This window comes from Mobula hypostoma, chromosome 4, assembly GCF_963921235.1.
Source record: "Mobula hypostoma chromosome 4, sMobHyp1.1, whole genome shotgun sequence".
Lineage (NCBI taxonomy): Eukaryota > Metazoa > Chordata > Chondrichthyes > Myliobatiformes > Myliobatidae > Mobula > Mobula hypostoma.
The window spans coordinates 129,568,138-129,584,975 of record NC_086100.1 but is presented as its reverse complement, the minus strand read 5'-3'; the positions used below and the strand labels follow the sequence as shown (position 1 = coordinate 129,584,975).

Here is a 16,838-nt window from a genome sequence, read left to right as displayed (position 1 = left end):
CCAGAATAGGTATGACACTCAAATAACAGTTGACAGTACATGGTAAGCAGAAAACTGCCAAGTTTTATGATTAAGGTGTGGGCTGCAGGCAAACTGCTGTTACTGAATAGGGCAGAGGATCAAAACACAGATTTACCTCTAAAACCCACAAGATAAAAAGATAAAACTGCATAATTTCTCCATTTTCTCTCATTTGGAGTTTAGAGAGAATTAAATTAAAATTTGGACCATTTAAATATGTATTCTTTCAAACTGGTTTGTGTATCAGATATGTGTTTTATTAACAAATCTATTATGTACACTAGTTATTTTTAAAATCAATGATAAGGTCGGTGAAGTATGGTGTCAAATACAACAACACTCTACTTCACTGAATCTTATATAAGGTAATCATTATTACCCCACTGGTGTTTAATAGAGTCAGAGTAGAAACTAAACTGTGATTTTATACATCTATGACCAAGAAGTAGCACTCAATAGTACAAATGTAAAGTGAGACACAGATGTTAGAAGACGACAAAGAAAAACAATGGAAATAGGATAAGCAGCTATCGAGGAGATACAGAACAACCCTTTACTGCTGAAGGATAATCAAGCTGAAATATTAGCGATGATTAAATACATTTTACATCTGTGGCCGCTAGAATTTATTCTAATTATTAATCTTGTTTTCCCTGGAATAAACAATGTGCCCCACTGATCTTGCTCTGAAGCAACAGACGTCGGGTTTCCGATGACAGGAAGCGCAATAACTGCCCAGACAAGCAGTGGGCAGGAACACTGTTTTAATGTTTACGACTGAAAACCTCGCAACATTCCATCAGCCTAGGCCCACTTCATTCCAAATGGGAGAGGGAGTTGCCGTTGTCAAATGGATTTACCCGTTCCGCCATTGGCCTAAACGTTACTTTCTCCTGTAACACGAAGGAACTGCCCGGCAGCAGTTGAACAGCACCCGACCGCTCTTCGCACAGCGCCTATCTACCTGACCCATTCTCCGCTTGTCCCTGCTTTCCGGGAACACGACGCCGCCTCTCCCCGGCCCATTTCCAACCTGACGTTTCCTGCCAGTCGCCGGGTGCCAGCTCTCGCGAGACGCACTAACGGCCCCGCGCCTGCGCTCGCGGCTGTTGCGCCGCACCCTCCGTGTGTTGTGTGAGTCCCCTCAATGGCCTGTTAAAACACAGTTCTATAATTTTAAAAACACGTTTGTATGTTTAAATTAAACTAATAGCAGGAAAATGAAGCATCTCCAGCCGGCGTGGAGAAGAAAAAGAGAATTATCGTTTGAAAATGATGCAAGTAGAGGTCCCGAGACCAAATATCAGGATGGGGAAGATATGGGATTCTAGGTTGTTCGTACCAGGCTAGGTGGATTGAGTATTTTCAGAAATTGCTGATCTGGCATGTTCACGTCTTTAGAGTTCACAGAGAATGGTGCAAAAAACAAACAAATCCAGGCAGTTCTGTAGGCGAAAATGCCTTGTTAATGATAGAAATTAGAGGAAACTAGCCAGACTGGTTCAAGCTGACAGGAAGGCGACACTAACACAAACAACACGTTACAGCATTGGTGTGCAGAAGAGCATCTCTGAATGAACAACACGTTGAACCTTAACGTCCATAGGATACAGCGCCTGTTGACCACGAATATATACTCAGTGGTCACTGCGCGTTTACTATTGGTCAACTGGTATATGCCCCAGTTGATATGCAACAACATTTTATCTATGTTGATAAGAACATCTTGAATATTTTTGTGTGAAGTGCAATCTTCGCGTGGTTTAATGTGACATTCCTCTCCCAGACAATTAAAAGCGCAAACATCAAGGTTGGTTGTCATTGTGTTGTTAGATACATAATGATAGCACTCCTTGAAAATATTGAAGGATGGTTGCTAAGTTTTCCTCCCCAATATACCTGAAAGACTCTGCTCAAAAGCAGCAATCTATGAAGTAAAAGCCCTAAGGAAAGAAACTATGAAGCAAGCTGAGATCTTTGGCAACAAGTGTACTAATGTGCAGAGTACTTGAATAACTAAGGTGGCTCTTACAATACTTAAACTACTTTTAAAGGTTTAATCTAAGCCTTGGACAAATATTTTGTTATTTCCACTACTGGAAATAGTTTCTGTTTCTGTTTCTGTGCTGTAGTTTCTATGGTTCTATGGTTATGGATTAATTCTTTCACGATGGATTTTTTTTTAGTAATCAAATGAAACCATGTATACCGGTGCTTTCATTATTTGTTGTAATAATAAAGCATTATAAAATAACTTAAGTAAACCACGGCAATTCACTCAGATAATAAATACGGAATGTGGCATTTAGTAGCTTTGTAAATTGCCAAATATTTCCTCCAGTTGGCTTATAGGTAATAGTAGTATCTGATATATTTTGACAATACCAATATAATAACAAAGAATTACAGAAATGTTCATCATAGAACTGTACAGTGCACTATAGGTCCTTCAGTCCACAATGTTGTGCCATTATCCTGCAATGGTAAGACTTATTTTCTGTGTATTGCAACCCCACTGCTGAGTATTTCTAGCACCTTTTGTTTTCGTTTCAAATGGCCAGTATGTATAGCATTGTACTTTCAGGAGGAATAGTCATGTTCGATTATTCTGTAAGACATTAATGTTTATAGAAGCTGATTTATGTTACAGGAACTCATCAGTGGAAAAAATCATCATGAGATTTCACATGAAATATTATCTATAAAACTGTTAGTAATTTTGACCTTTTAGTGAGAATATGGCCTAACCCTAACCCTAAATTTGCCACATTCACACTTGTGTCCAAATATAAAACTGTGTCAGCAGGTCCAATAACTATTGTAAGGCAACATCTTGATATTTCCTTGTTACGTTAGAATGAAAATTTGTTATCTCATCCAATTGATAGGTACAGCTGCCTCAACCAGTACATCATTTTGTGAGTAGCAAATATCCATTTTGACCCTGGCTAAATGCTGTGATGATTGTGGTTAATATTCAACCATCAAAGTTGTTGATCTCTATATAAATTTTCATACTCACTATACATAGAACTTAGAGCAATACAGTACATTGCATGCCCTTTGGCCCACAATGTTCTGCTGGCCTTTTAACCTACTCCCAATATCAATTTAATGTTTCACTCCCACATAGGCTTCCACTTTTTTTCATCCATGTGCCTATCTAAGAGGCTGTTATATCTTCCTAATGTATCTACCTCTACCACCATCACTTGTTGTTTGTTCCATGCACTGTGTAAAAACCCTACATCTGACATCCTCCCCATACTTTCCTTTAATCACCTTAAAGTTATCCCCTCCGATATTAGTCATTTGTTCCAGGGATAAGGGCGCAAGCTGTCCAATCTGTGCCTCTTATACACCTCTATCAAATCACCTCTCATCCCCCTTCGTTCCAAAGAGAAAAGCCTTAGCTCGCTCAACCTCTTCTCATTAGATATAGTATTTAATCCAGGCAGCATCCTGATAAATCACCTCTACACCTTACCTAAAGCTTCCACATCCTTTTTATAATGAGGCACCCAGATCTGAGTTCTAAGTGTGGTCTAACCAGAGTTTTATAGAGCTGCAACATTACCTCCCAGCTCTTGAACTCAACCTCCTAACTAATGAAGGTCAACATACCATACCTCTTCTTAAACACACTATAAACTTGTGTGCCAACTGTGAGGGATATATGGATGTGGGCTCCACACTACTCAGAATACTGCCATTAACCTTGTACCCTGTCTTCAATTTCAACCTTCCAAAGTGTATCATTTCATATTTCTCCTGGTTGAACTCCATTTACCACTTCTCAGCCCAGCTTTTCATCCTGTCAATGTCCCATTGTGGCCTACAACATCCTTCTGCACTATCCATAACACAACCATTAATGTCATCTGCAAACTTACTAACCCACCTTTCCATGTCCTCATCCAAGTGATTTTTAAAAATCACAGGAGCAGGGGTCCCAAACCAGATCCTCGCGAGACACTACTTGTCACTAATCTCCAAGCAGAATGTACTCCATCTACTTCAAACCTCTGCCTTCTGTGAACAACTCTGAATTCATGCTGAATTCTTCCCACTGTTAAGCGCATCTACACGGAGCATTGTCACAGGAAAGCAGCATCCATCATCAGGTCATGCTTTGCTCTTGCTGCTGCCATCAGGAAGAAGGCACAAGAGCCTCAAGACTTCAACTACCAGGTTCAGGAACAATTACTACCTCTCAACTATTAGGCTCCTGAACTAGGGGGGGATAACTTCACCTACCCCAACACTGTACTGTTCCCGCAACCTATGGACTCACTTTTGAGGACTCTTCAACTCACATTCTCAATATTTATTGCTTATTTATTTATTATTATTGTTTTTTTTCTCTTAGCACAAGTTGGTAAAACCTGAGGTACAGGCATAGCCAAGCACACTCATTTGTCAATTGCTAGGAACTTTTGGAAGTGTTCTAGTGGTATTTAGTATCTGAAGATTTACATAGATACTACTGTGTAGCTCTAATTGTTTAATGCTATTGTATAATGCCTTCGGGATGACACCAGTTGTAGATATTACTATTGGGACAATGTATACCTTGTTCATGTTCCAAAGTCCTTCAGTTTCCTCTTTTAATTCAGCATTTTTCTGGTGTTTTTCACTTACTGATTTCTGTAAGTTCTGTGTGTTTGTATTGGCTATTTCTATTAAATAAGTTGTTCTTGCATGTTTATCTTGTATTATTATATCCAGACGGTTATTATGGATTGCACTGTCCATAATAACTGATCAGTAATAATATCATTAGTGTTATTCTGACTCTAAAACTGAATCAGACTTGTATTTCTAGTGAGGTGTGATTTCGTTTATGAGTTTGTATTTTAAAGCAAGATTTTGAAGAATGATGTTTGCCACTTGATTGTGCCTTTGTAAGTAATCATATTGTGTTAAACTGGTACAGGATCCTGTAATATGTTGGATTGTTTCTGGTGGATGCAGGTGGATGCTTTCCTGGTGTCATGGATTCTTGATTACCTGACTGGCAGACCACAGTATGTGTGCTTGCAACACTGTCTGACCGACAGAGTGATCAGCAGCACTGGGGCTCCACAGGGGACTGTCTTGTCTCTCTTTCTCTTCACCATTTACACCTCGGACTTCAACTACTGCACAGAGTCTTGTCATCTTCAGAAGTTTTCGGATGACTCTGCCATAGTTGGATGCATCAGCAAGGGAGATGAGGCTGAGTACAGGGCTACGGTAGGAAACTTTGTCACATGGTGTAAGCAGAATTATCTGCAGCTTAATGTGAAAAAGACCATGGAACTGGTGGTAGACCTGAGGAGAGCTAAGGCACCGGTGACCCCTGTTTCCATCCAGGGGGTCAGTGTGGAAATGGTGGAGGATTACAAATACCTGGGGATACGAATTGACAATAAACTGGACTGGTCAAAGAACACTGAGGCTGTCTACAAGAAGGGTCAGAGCTGTCTCTATTTCCTGAGGAGACTGAGATCCTTTAACATCTGCCAGACGATGCTGAGGATGTTCTACGAGTCTGTGGTGGCCAGTGCGATCATGTTTGCTGTTGCGTGCTGGGGCAGCAGGCTGAGGGTAGCAGACACCAACAGAATCAACAAACTCATTCGTAAGGCCAGTGATGTTGTGGGGATGGAACTGGACTCTCTGACGGTGGTGTCTGAAAAGAGGAAGCTGTCCAAGTTGCATGCCATCTTGGACAATGTCTCCCATCCACTACATAATGTACTGGTTGGGCACAGGAGTACATTCAGCCAGAGACTCATTCCACCGAGATGCAACACAGAGCGTCATAGGAAGTCATTCCTGCCTGGGGCCCTCAAACTTTGCAACTCCTCCCTTGGAGGGTCAGACACCCTGAGCCAATAGGCTGGTCCTGGACATTTCCTGGCATAATTTATATATTACTATTTATTTATTACTATTTAATTATTTATGGCGCAACTGTACCGAAAACAAATTTCCCCCAGGATCAATAAAGTATGACTGTGATTATGACTATGTTCTCCTCTGCATTTTCTACATTTATCATCTTGAATTTGTTGGTTTTTTATTATGTATATTAGGTAATTTTTGTGTTAACCACCTGGTCTTGTATTGCCACAAGGAACCCTTCTGTTTCTGGGATGAGGTCTCCAAATCTGAGCCAGGCATTCGGCGCTTCCTTGTTGACATCTGGTCTGCTCGGATCAAGGGAATGTCTTCCATAGTGAGTCATGCTCTTCCATGAGTTAACTTTATCTTCAGTAGTGATAATGTCTTCATTTTTCTGGTTTGTGGTCTCATTTAAGTTTAGTGGTGTATCCTTCTTATTGGAATTGCATATGGTTATGTGAACTGATGATTCCTGTTTTCGTTGACGTGAGTATATACTTAGAAGTTTCATTTGACTGTTTTGTAGATTTTTAATGTCTGTTATTCCTCTTCCCCCTTCTGTCCTAGGTAAGCACATTTGAATGTACATAATCTTTTCTGAAATTTGTCATTTCAGTTCTTTTTTTTGTAAATTTTCCAGACCGGTTTTGGACCAAGATACTATGGCAAAAGAATACATTAACATAGGTATTATTATTTCTTTTTTCTCTTTCATTTTGTATTTGCACAGTTTGTTGTCTTTTGCACACTGGTTCACTACCCTATTGGTACAATCTTTTATTGATTCTATAATAGTTATTAGATTTATTGAGTATTTCCACAAGAAAATGAATCTCAGGGTTGTATATGATGACATATATGTACTTCAATAATAAATTTACTTTGAACTTTGAACTTTGCTGGCAATTTTTTCTCTGTTGGTAATTTTGAATTAATTTCAAAACTTGAATAAATTTTCTGCCCTGGTGTTCATTTTCCATCTGATTCTATTCATCACATCTTGAGGTCTTTGCACTTCAACTGTTCTAAACTCTGAATGTGACAATGATCTTATCATTCAAGCTGGTCAGGCAGTTTGATGTTGTTATCAAAGGCTTTCTGTTAAATTTGCTTTGATATGTGCCCTTCAATGATCTGTTTTCAGCTCTTACTCAAGATCAGTAAATTGCCTTTTGCTGCAGTTGTCTCAGGCAGTACAATAATGATTTTTTTTTGCTTTGAGAGACGGGGCACAATTGCCCCGTATCCTTCATACTGCTTTGAAGTGAAATGTGCAATTGGTACCTTTTTTGCTCATTTGTAGGCAGCAATTTTAAGTCATCAAATGTTATAAATCTGTAATTTTTCATCTGCATAATACAATAGGAGTGCTATATTTCTTGTGTTATCTATACATGCAAATCCTACTATTAACTCTTTAAACTTGTAGATCTAATTTTCCATTGGTTAAGAAATGAGAATAATTCAAAATGCACATCGAATGGCGTAAGATTAGGCACGGGTATTGCCATCTTTACAGTATGTGAATACAGGGTTGTTAGTACTGAGCATGCTCAAACAGATATTTCAATATTGGTTAGCTTAAATAAATCGGATGTGGGAATTTATTGTCTACATGAAAGCTGTAGGGTTAAATGGCAGGCTGACTCAGATTTGAAACATGAGAATTGTAATGGTGCTGTAGGAAATCCCACATAAGGAGTGAAAATGAAAGCACAAGTTCACTTTTACCAATAAATTCACAAAATGCTCAAACTATCAGCACCTTTGCTTCCAATTGTTTATTCTCATTGTCAGTGTAAGCACAGACTGTTTTAGTCTTTATACTTGCTGTTAATTACACAAATATGTTAAGGAGTATGAGGTAAACACAGATGCTTTTCTTTATCGTTATATAGAAGACACTGTGCATGTACAGAATTATACACAATGCCTTCAAAGAGGAAATAAACACAACATTCTTCAAAGGGAATTAAAGTGTAAGAGCATGGCAATAATGTAACATGACAAAATAACAACACCACATTGAGGTTCTCAGGAAGTGTTCAAGATAGATCATTCTTCATTTTCTTACTCTGCATACATTCGGCCATCTTTAAAAAGATAGGCAAGCACCAGCCAATGTAAAAGTAATTATGGACTAATGCTCTGTCTTTGTTCTGGATGGGTATGGTTGCAGGTCCTGTTCCTTTTCTTTATTCACTTGTCAGCAGTAATGACAAGACAAGGCAGGGCTCAAGGACCTTAATCTGATTGTTTGATTACTGAATTGCTTGGCTCTAAATATAGTCTGTCATTTCTTTTTCCTCACACGTTGGTGGTTTTGATCTGCAGCTTTACTAGGCTGATACATCATGTTTCTGATATACAGTTCTGTGCTTCTCTTTGAACCAGAGTTAATCCCCTGACCAGTGGATACAAGGCTTGACCTGGGTGATTGAACCTGATTCTGATTCTGAGAAGGGTCCAGGATATCCTGAATTGTAAATTTTAAAATCTCAAAATGATGTTGGATTGAAGGCACATTGAGCTTTGTCAGCTCTGTGGTGTAACTATTCAATTAAACACATTCTCTGCTCTTTCGCCACAGACAATGGACATTATTTTATCTTTTATAATTCAATGAGTTAAACTACGGCACCACATAGTTGGCAGTACTTTCAAATATATTTGGAGGTAGGATTATAAAATCCAAAAATTATATATACTTCCACTGCAGAGATAATACAGATAAAATCTAAAACATAAATTATTTCTTGTTGAATTCAGCCATCTTTAAAAAGATAGGCAAGCACCAGCCAATGTAAAAGGAACTATGGACTAATGCAACCTATGTAGATCTCCGGAGATTACACATTCTTAATTCTTGGGAAAAGAATGGTCTAAAGAATCAAAACAGGTTTATGATATATAGCAGTAAAACATATGTAATCGCTCCTTTAAAATTATTGATATATGTCTTGCTTTAAGGCTGATATTTTTGAAAGAAACATCTGGAATTTCTTTTTCATATCTGCATTACAGGTCAACTTGAAGATTAAATGGTACATGAAGCCCAAAATGTCAGAAGGTAATGACCTGAATTCGCATGAGTTGAACAGTGCAAGAAGTTTGACGGAAGTCAGTTGAAAATGAGAAATGAACAGATGCAGAGAAAAGGATTGAGCATCAGAATGGGGTGATCCTATGGTCTTATACTCTGGGAGATGGAAAACTGACAGAGATGTGTAGTGCTAGACGGGGGTGGGGTGCAATGCTTGGGATTTACGTCAACTGTTTATTCTTCTCCATAGATGCTGCCTGTCTCCTCATAACCCTTCTCCTTACCTACCCATCATCTCCTCCGGTGCATACTCTCCTATCAAATTCCTTCTTTTTCAGCCCTTTACCTCTTCCACCTATCACCTACCAGATTCTCACTTCATCCCCCCCTCCAATTACTCATCTTCCCCCTCACCTGGTTTCACCTATCATTTATCCCTCTTTCCCCTCTTCCACCATCTTTTTCTGGCTTCTTCCCCCTTCACGTCCAGTCCTGATGAAGTGATTCAGCATGAAATGTCGATTGGTTATTCCACTCCATAGATGCTGCCTGACCTAATGAGTTTGTCCACCATTTTGGTGTGTTGCTGAAAATTTCCAGCATTTGCAGAATCTCTTGTGATTTAAAATTTGGACTGGGTGAGGATCATCTGTGATTTGGAATGTTATGTCAGCTCAGAACAGGGCTCAGTATTACGGCAGGGTGCAGACCAATGGAGAGCTTAAAGGAGGCATACCTAATCAGGTTTTCAGTTCAGAGTTCAAAGTAAATTTATTATGAAATATCATATATGTCAACATGTACAACTCTGAGATTTATTTTTTGCAGGCATACGCAGTAAATCCAAGAAACGCAATAGAATCCATGAAAGACCATATCCAACAGGACGGCCAAATGACCAATGCACAAAAGACAATGAACTGTGCAAAAAAAAACAAACAAAATAATAAATAAGCATTAAATATAAAGAACATGAGATGAAGAGTCCTTGAAAGTAAGTCCTTAGGTTGTGGGAACATTTCGATGATAGAGCAAATGAAGTTGAGTAAAGTTATCCCCTCGGTTTCAGGAGCCTGATGGTTGTTCCTGGGCCGGGTGGTGTGAGTCCTGAGGCTCCTGTACCTTATTCCTGCTTGCAGCAGTGAGAAGAGAGCCTGATCTGAGTGGTGCGAGTCCTTGAAGATGGCTCTTGCTTTCCGGCGACAGTGCTCTGTGTAGACGTTCTCAATGGGTGGGAGGGCTTTACCCATGATGGACCGCAGCATATCCTCTATTATTTGTAAGTTTTTCCATTCAAGAGCATTGGTATTTTCATACCAAGCCATGATGCATCCAGTCAGTATAAGGTACTCTCCACCACACATTTTCAGAAGTTTGTCAAAGTTTTAGATGTCATACTGAACCTTTGCAAACTTCTAAACAGAGGTGCTGCCGTGCTTTCTTTGTAACAACACTTGCATGCTGGACCCAGGATAGATCCTCTGAAATGAGAACATCTCTGGATGGAATTTCTGAAAGTTCCACTCAAGTGGTGCTAAAGTAGGGCAACCAGAAACCTATATCTTCTGGAATTAGCCATAGAAATGGAGTGTGCAATACATGTTGCCAGTGCACATGTCCTGGGTCCTCTGTGTGTTACATAGTAGAAACTGGAATAAAAGTTATGAGTCTTCACAACTTAATGTTTCACTTATTTGAACTCTATATATCACCAAAAACATAGCATCAAGTTGTTTATAGTCTGGACAATCTTTTCTCCAGTAACATTGAAAAAGCAGTGAGAAATAAACTGAAGAAAATGTCTGCTCTTGTCCTCATTTTGCTGGACTGAGGGAGGAAGTGAATGTGTATGGTGGTGTTGGGTTGGGTGCCAGCCACTGAGAACATTAAAATGGAAAAAATATTGCATGTGAAGGTCCATCAGAATCGAATCAGTGACATTCAAAGCTCTTGTATGCTGTACAAAACTTGGGGAACAAACATTTCACCCCTTCTGGCTGTCCAGTTCATCACTACCTTCTCCATCTAGCTATTAAAATACAGAATCCAGAGTGCGTTGAAGGTGGGGTGCTACAATGTATATGGAATATTGTCATTCAGGTATGATTCCATAAGTATGACTACATCAGACTGCAATTTTTTGGGGGGGAAGGCCAGTCCTTCCAGCTTTAATGTAAGGAATCCACAGACATTAGTCAGAAAATATTTTTGCCAGAGTTGGTGCAGAAGCCAATGTTAAATGGTCTGATTTTATTCTTTCTTTACTTCATGGTAATGGTTTTGTTCAATTGAGTGGCTCTAATAGCAACTAATGGTCAACTGCAATGATGTAGGTCTAGTCACATGTTGCTCAAACCAGGTAAGGGCAGTTGATTATTTTTAAGGACACAAGAAATCAGATAGTCGTTTCTAATAATAGGTAATTTTATGTCATTATTTAATATATTATTGCCAGCTTTCAATTCTAGATTAATATCTCTTACTTATATGTCATGAATTTCATCTGACATTTTTTTGGTTATATGAACTTTCTATCTGTAGTCACTGCAAAAAAACTAATTCATAACTATTTATTATCATATCATTTTATCAGACAATGGGGTAAGCAAAGCAAAAACTAAATTAAGCTAATGTATCTGCCTCTTTTTAACAGCTTCATTGTCATACAGATTTTTTTAAATTTCAAAATATACTTTATTCAAAAATAAATATATACAATAAACCATTCAATAACTTTCCATCCTTTACATACGTTTCCATTATAGTCAGTACATATCCGTATTTATAGCCACCCACGTGGCACTCCAGTAGTTCAGCTTACCATATCATTGTTGAGGGGTATACTCCCCGCCCCCCGACCCCTCCCACTCCCACTCCCACGGGTGGAGAAACCTATACTGTGGTCCTTCCCCACCAGGCCCTTGCAGTGGCTGCACCGAGTTTCAGTGCGTCCCTCAGCACGTACTCCTGCAACCGAGAATGTGCCAGTTGGCAGCATTCTCCCACGGACATCTCCATGTGCTGGTAGATCATCAAGTTTCGGGCAGACCAAAGAGCGTCTTTCACCAAGTTGATGATCTGCCAGCAGCACCGGATGTTGGTCTCCGTGTGCGTCCCCAGGAACAGCCCGTAGATTAGAGAGTCCTCTGTTACGCAGCTGCTGGGGATGAAACGTGACACTAGCCCGTCCATCCTCCTCCACACCCTCTTTGCGAACTGACAGTGTGCAAAGAGGTGGGTCACAGACTCCTCCTCACTGCAGTCCTCCCATGGGCAGTGGGGTGCGGAGACGCTGGTGACACAAGAAGTTCAATAACCTCTTAGTACATCATGGTAAGTGACTGTTTTTTTATTGTGTAAGGGGTTTCTTCTTTTATGTTACTGTGTATGTGTATCAAAATGACTTCTTTGTTATGTTTATCTTTTATGTTACTGCATATGTTAATTAAAATGGCTTCTTGGTTATGTTAAATGCTGATAAAGTCTCTAGCTAGCAGTTTGCTTGGGTTATATTATAGATAATAGAGCAAATGAACCAATGGGAGTCCATGTTATTCTCTCTTGGGGTGATATGCTGTCTCATATGGCTGGGAAGCACGGGTTTTGGCGAGGAGTTGGAGGAGAGACCGGGAGGATGACGGACGTACGAGGAGTGCTCTGCTCGATCACTTCAGGTGGTCCCGAGCTGCGAGTCGAGGGGGCCCAAGTGGATCGCGGAGGGAAGCAGGGAGGTCCCGAGCTCCAACGTGTGCACAAAGAAATTGAACTTTGATAAGTCTGGCGTCTTTTCCATTCCTTTTTGTATTGTACCTCTATTAATCTCATAGACCTGGTAATATCTATAAAGTGTAATTGGTAAAACGTACATTGTGTGCTGGCTGATGATTGATGTTTGAAGCCGAATCAGGTGGCATTTGTACAGCAACCAACGTAAGTGGGAGACAAGGTGGACGGCGGACAGGGTTTCCCCTCGATAGATACGAGCCAATACAGCTGAGTGTTACATTTGTGGGGGCAGACATCCGGGTGGGATTTTCGGTAAAGCTGTATAAATCTACACGTCAGTAGTGCGGAGATGAATCAAGATAAGATTGTAAGCTGGTGTGAGTTGGAGGACGTACCGGTGAATCATGCATGCATGTTAAGTGGGGTAGATTTCCGCATTTCGGGAGATGTACTAATGCAAGGGTTGAGTTTGATCAAAGGTATAGGGCAGGTAGAACTGGTAGCTAGCAGGTGTGATAAAGAAGTGGAATCTAGCTGGGTGTTGGTTCGTATGAGTGCTGACGTCATGACATTGGAACTGCCCTCCTGGAGGAAGAAAGTGAGACACCAGAGGAGGAGCTAGATGAGACCCCAGGGGAGGTGCCAGTAGCCAGTGATGGAGGGTCAGAGTGGGAAGGCTTGGCCAGGCCCCATCCCCCAGCTAGAGGTGAGACCTCCGAGTTAGCAGCCGCCATTACCTCCCTGGTGAGAAGGGCTGAGAGGCCCGGGCCCGAAGCTGAGAATTTTGTCAGGAGCCATGCCTACCCCGGAAGGGGAGGACAACTGTGAGATATGGATTGAAAATACGTCCCAGAGGTGTGGCCAGGTTCGGATGAGGAAAAGAGACAGCAATTGGTGGAAAATTTGAGGGGAGGGCCGGCCGGTGTAGTCTGGGTGCTGAAGGCGAAATGGCCCTCGGCTTCTCTGGCAGAATATCTGGAAGCTTTGGAGGGAGCGTTTGGAATGTCAGGAGATCCCTGGGAGCTTTTAGTGGAGTTTCACCAGATGGGGCAAGGTAGAGGGAATTTTTTCAGTTCGAACGAAGTCCCAAGCATATCAGGGGTCCCAGCCACCTTCCAGAGGCTCATGGAGAGGACGGTGGGGGATATGAACCTGCTCGAGGTGTTGGTGTATCTGGATGACCTGATAGTGTTTGGTACTTTGGAATAACTTGAGGAGCGGCTGCTGAAGGTGTTGAGTCGGCTGAAGGAGGAAGGGTTGAAACTTTCCCTGGATAAATGCCAGTTCTGTAAGCTGTTGGTTGGCAATGTTGGACACATAATTTTGCAAAATGGATTAGCTACTGATCCGGCTAAGAGAGACGCTGTGACCACCCGGCCAAGACCCCAGAAGGTGAGTGTCCTGTGCTCGATTTTGGGGTTCTGTGGGTATTACCGGCGATTCGTGAAAGGATACGCTAAAGTGATTCACCCATTGAACCAGCTGTTATGTGGCTCTCCACCTGTGGGGAAGAAAAGGGAGAACAAGGGTAGGAGGCAGGAGGATACTTGAACCCGGCGGAGCCTTTTGGATCGAGGTGGGATGCTCAATGTGAGGAGGCGTTCCAATCTCTGGAAAGGGTGCTGACTCAGACCCCGGTGTTGGCTTTTACCGATCCCCAGAAGCCGTATGTTCTACACATTGATGCCAGTCGAGAGGGTCTGGGGGCTGTCCTGTACCAGGAACAGGGCAACGGATTGAGGCTGGTGGCGTTTGTCAGCCAAAGCTTGTCGCCATCTGAGAGAAACTATCCCACTCACTAGTTGGGGTTCCTGGCGCTGAAATGGGCGGTGAGCGACTATCTATACAGGGCCAAGTTTGAGGTGAGAACAGACAACAACCCTCTCACTTATATTCTGACCTCGGCAAAACTGGACGCTACCGGGCATCAGTGGTTGGCGGCCTTGTCTGTCTATGAGTTCAGCCTGAAGTACCGCCCGGGGAGTCGGAACATTGATACAGCTGCTCTATCTCATCGGGCGCGTGAGAGGTCGGGCACAGATGAGTGGGAGAGTGTCCCTGCCCCGGGAGTGAAGGCCATGTGTCAACTTGCAAGCGACGCGGAAGCAGGAGCCCCGATGGGGCCGGATCGGGCAGTGGATCAATTGGGGGCAGATGATGACGTGCTACCCACTGTACTGTAATTTGACTGCTGTGAGGAACAGGCAGCTGCCGGAGGTGAGCCTCCAGGAAGTGGGGGAGGCTCAGCGTGATGACCCGAGTATTGGCACTATCTGGTACGCAGTTAGAAAGGGGGATATGGCTCAGGTGGAGAAGGTGAAGCACGCCTCAGCGCCCCTACTATTGAAGGAGTGGCCTCGGTTGAAGCTGAAGAACCAAGTCTTGTAGCGAGTCACGTCGCCCCCCCCCCGGACCACCCCCAGCGCTGGCAGCTAGTCATGCCTGAGAAGTATCAGAAGACTGTGCTCCAGGCACTACATGATGATTGCAGGCACTTGAGGGTGGAAAAGACCTATGGATTACTCAAGGACTGGTTTTATTGGCCCTGGATGAGGGGGGAGGTGGAAGAATACTGTAAGAAGTGCAATCGTTGCGTCAGGAGGAAGACCCTGCCTGTGCAGGCAGCCCCGTTATACCACTTGCAGAGTGCGGGACCCATGGACCTGGTGTGTATGGATTTCCTGTCTATTGAGCCAGACGCCAGCAACACCGCAAATGTCTTAGTCATCACGGATCACTACACTAGATATGTGCAGGCATTTCCCACTAAGGACCAGAAAGCGACTACAGTGGCAAAGGTGTTATGAGAGAAGTACTTTGTTCATTATGGCCTCCCCAGGCAGATCCATAGTGATCAGGGATGGGACTTCGAGAGCAGGCTTATCCATGAATTACTGGGTATACTTGGGGTTGAGAAATCCAGGACCACACCCTATCACCCGCAGGGTGATCCTCAGCCCATGAGGTTTAACCGGACCCTGTTGGACATGCTCGGCGCTCTGGAGATTGGTCAGAAGAGTAAGAGGAGTCAACATATCGGGCATTTGGTTCACTGTTACAATTGTACTCGCAATGATGCTACAGGGTACTCGCCTTATTATCTGATGTTCGGGCGGGAAGCGAGGTTGCCCATTGTCCTGTGTTTTGGGACTGAAGCGGGTGAATTACCTTCGAAGCCATATCTGAAGTATGTGTCCGATATGAGGAGAGAGTTGAAAAGGGTGTACAAGTTGGCTGAGGTGGCAGCCACCAAGCAGAACTAGCGGAATAAGAAGAGGTATGATCAGAAGGTAAAGTTAGTCCAGCTATTGCCGGGAGACCGAGTCCTTATCCGGAATTTAGGACCACCTGGTAAGCACAAGTTGGCAGATCGCTAGGCAGCCACCCCCTATGTGATAGAGAGCCAGATGCCGAATCTCCCTGTTTACCGGGTGAGACCAGAGGATGGGAAGGGGCCTGTCAAGGTACTCCATCGGAACCACCTGTTGCCTCTGGGTCGAGAGGTGCAGGTAGACCCAGAGCCCGAATGGGAGTTTACGCCTAGTACGAGGACTCTGCGAGGGAAGAGCCCGCTGCGAAAGAGATGGGACCGGTCCTCACCCAGGAAAGGGATACTGCTTCGGAAGATAATGATTTGGACATGTGGCACCTGTTTCCGTTCGCTAATTCGCCAGTACTAGAAGAACAGGCCCCTGGCCCTTCCCCCACTGAGTTAGGTGAGAGGAGGGAGGGTGTTGAGGAGCAGCCTGAAATACAGCCGGCATTGAGGGAAGAGAGGGTGGAACCAGAACCCGAGGCAGAGGGCTCACAGGTGCCGAGGGGTCCCAGTGAGGGTCCGACAGGTAGGCCCAGGGTGTCACCTGGGGTGTCTGAGCTGGAAGAGTCAGCAGAGGAGGTACAGAGGTCTCAGAGAAGTAGGCACCCCCTGGAGAGGTTGATCTATACAGCGCCGGGAGAACAGGGTGTTATCTCTACTGCCCTGGAAAGTTATGTCACTGCTTTATGCCCCTGGGTTGGGTTTTGTGTTTTACAATTTGCAAGGAGCAATGGGGAACTCTGTTAAAGTCATGAGGGCATGACTTTTATTTGGTGCGGGGAGAGTGTAAGGGGTTTCTTCTTTTATGTTACTGCGTATGTTAATCAAAATGGCTTATTTGTT

General features: G+C 42.8%; 1 protein-coding gene and 1 long non-coding RNA gene across 6 annotated transcripts in view; one reads left to right on the top strand and one right to left on the bottom strand.

Moving 5' to 3' along the window:
* kiaa1109 (KIAA1109 ortholog) overlaps nt 1-1,090 on the bottom strand; it is a 439,747-nt gene extending 438,657 nt beyond the window's left edge. For 4 of the 5 annotated variants that reach the window (XM_063046524.1, XM_063046528.1, XM_063046526.1 and 1 more), the window contains exon 1: nt 986-1,090. The gene's annotated coding sequence lies outside the window, so the exon portion shown is untranslated. Of the gene's footprint in view, nt 1-881 lie in introns of all 5 variants that reach the window. The other variant, XM_063046525.1, reaches the window with a different exon arrangement.
* A 30-nt stretch (nt 1,091-1,120) lies between these two features.
* On the top strand, nt 1,121-10,863 carry LOC134344929 (uncharacterized). The gene is made up of 5 exons (XR_010017566.1): nt 1,121-1,155; nt 6,143-6,244; nt 6,551-6,597; nt 8,935-8,980; nt 9,782-10,863. It is a non-coding gene; the product is annotated as an uncharacterized LOC134344929 (long non-coding RNA).
* Nucleotides 10,864-16,838: the final 5,975 nt, after the last annotated feature.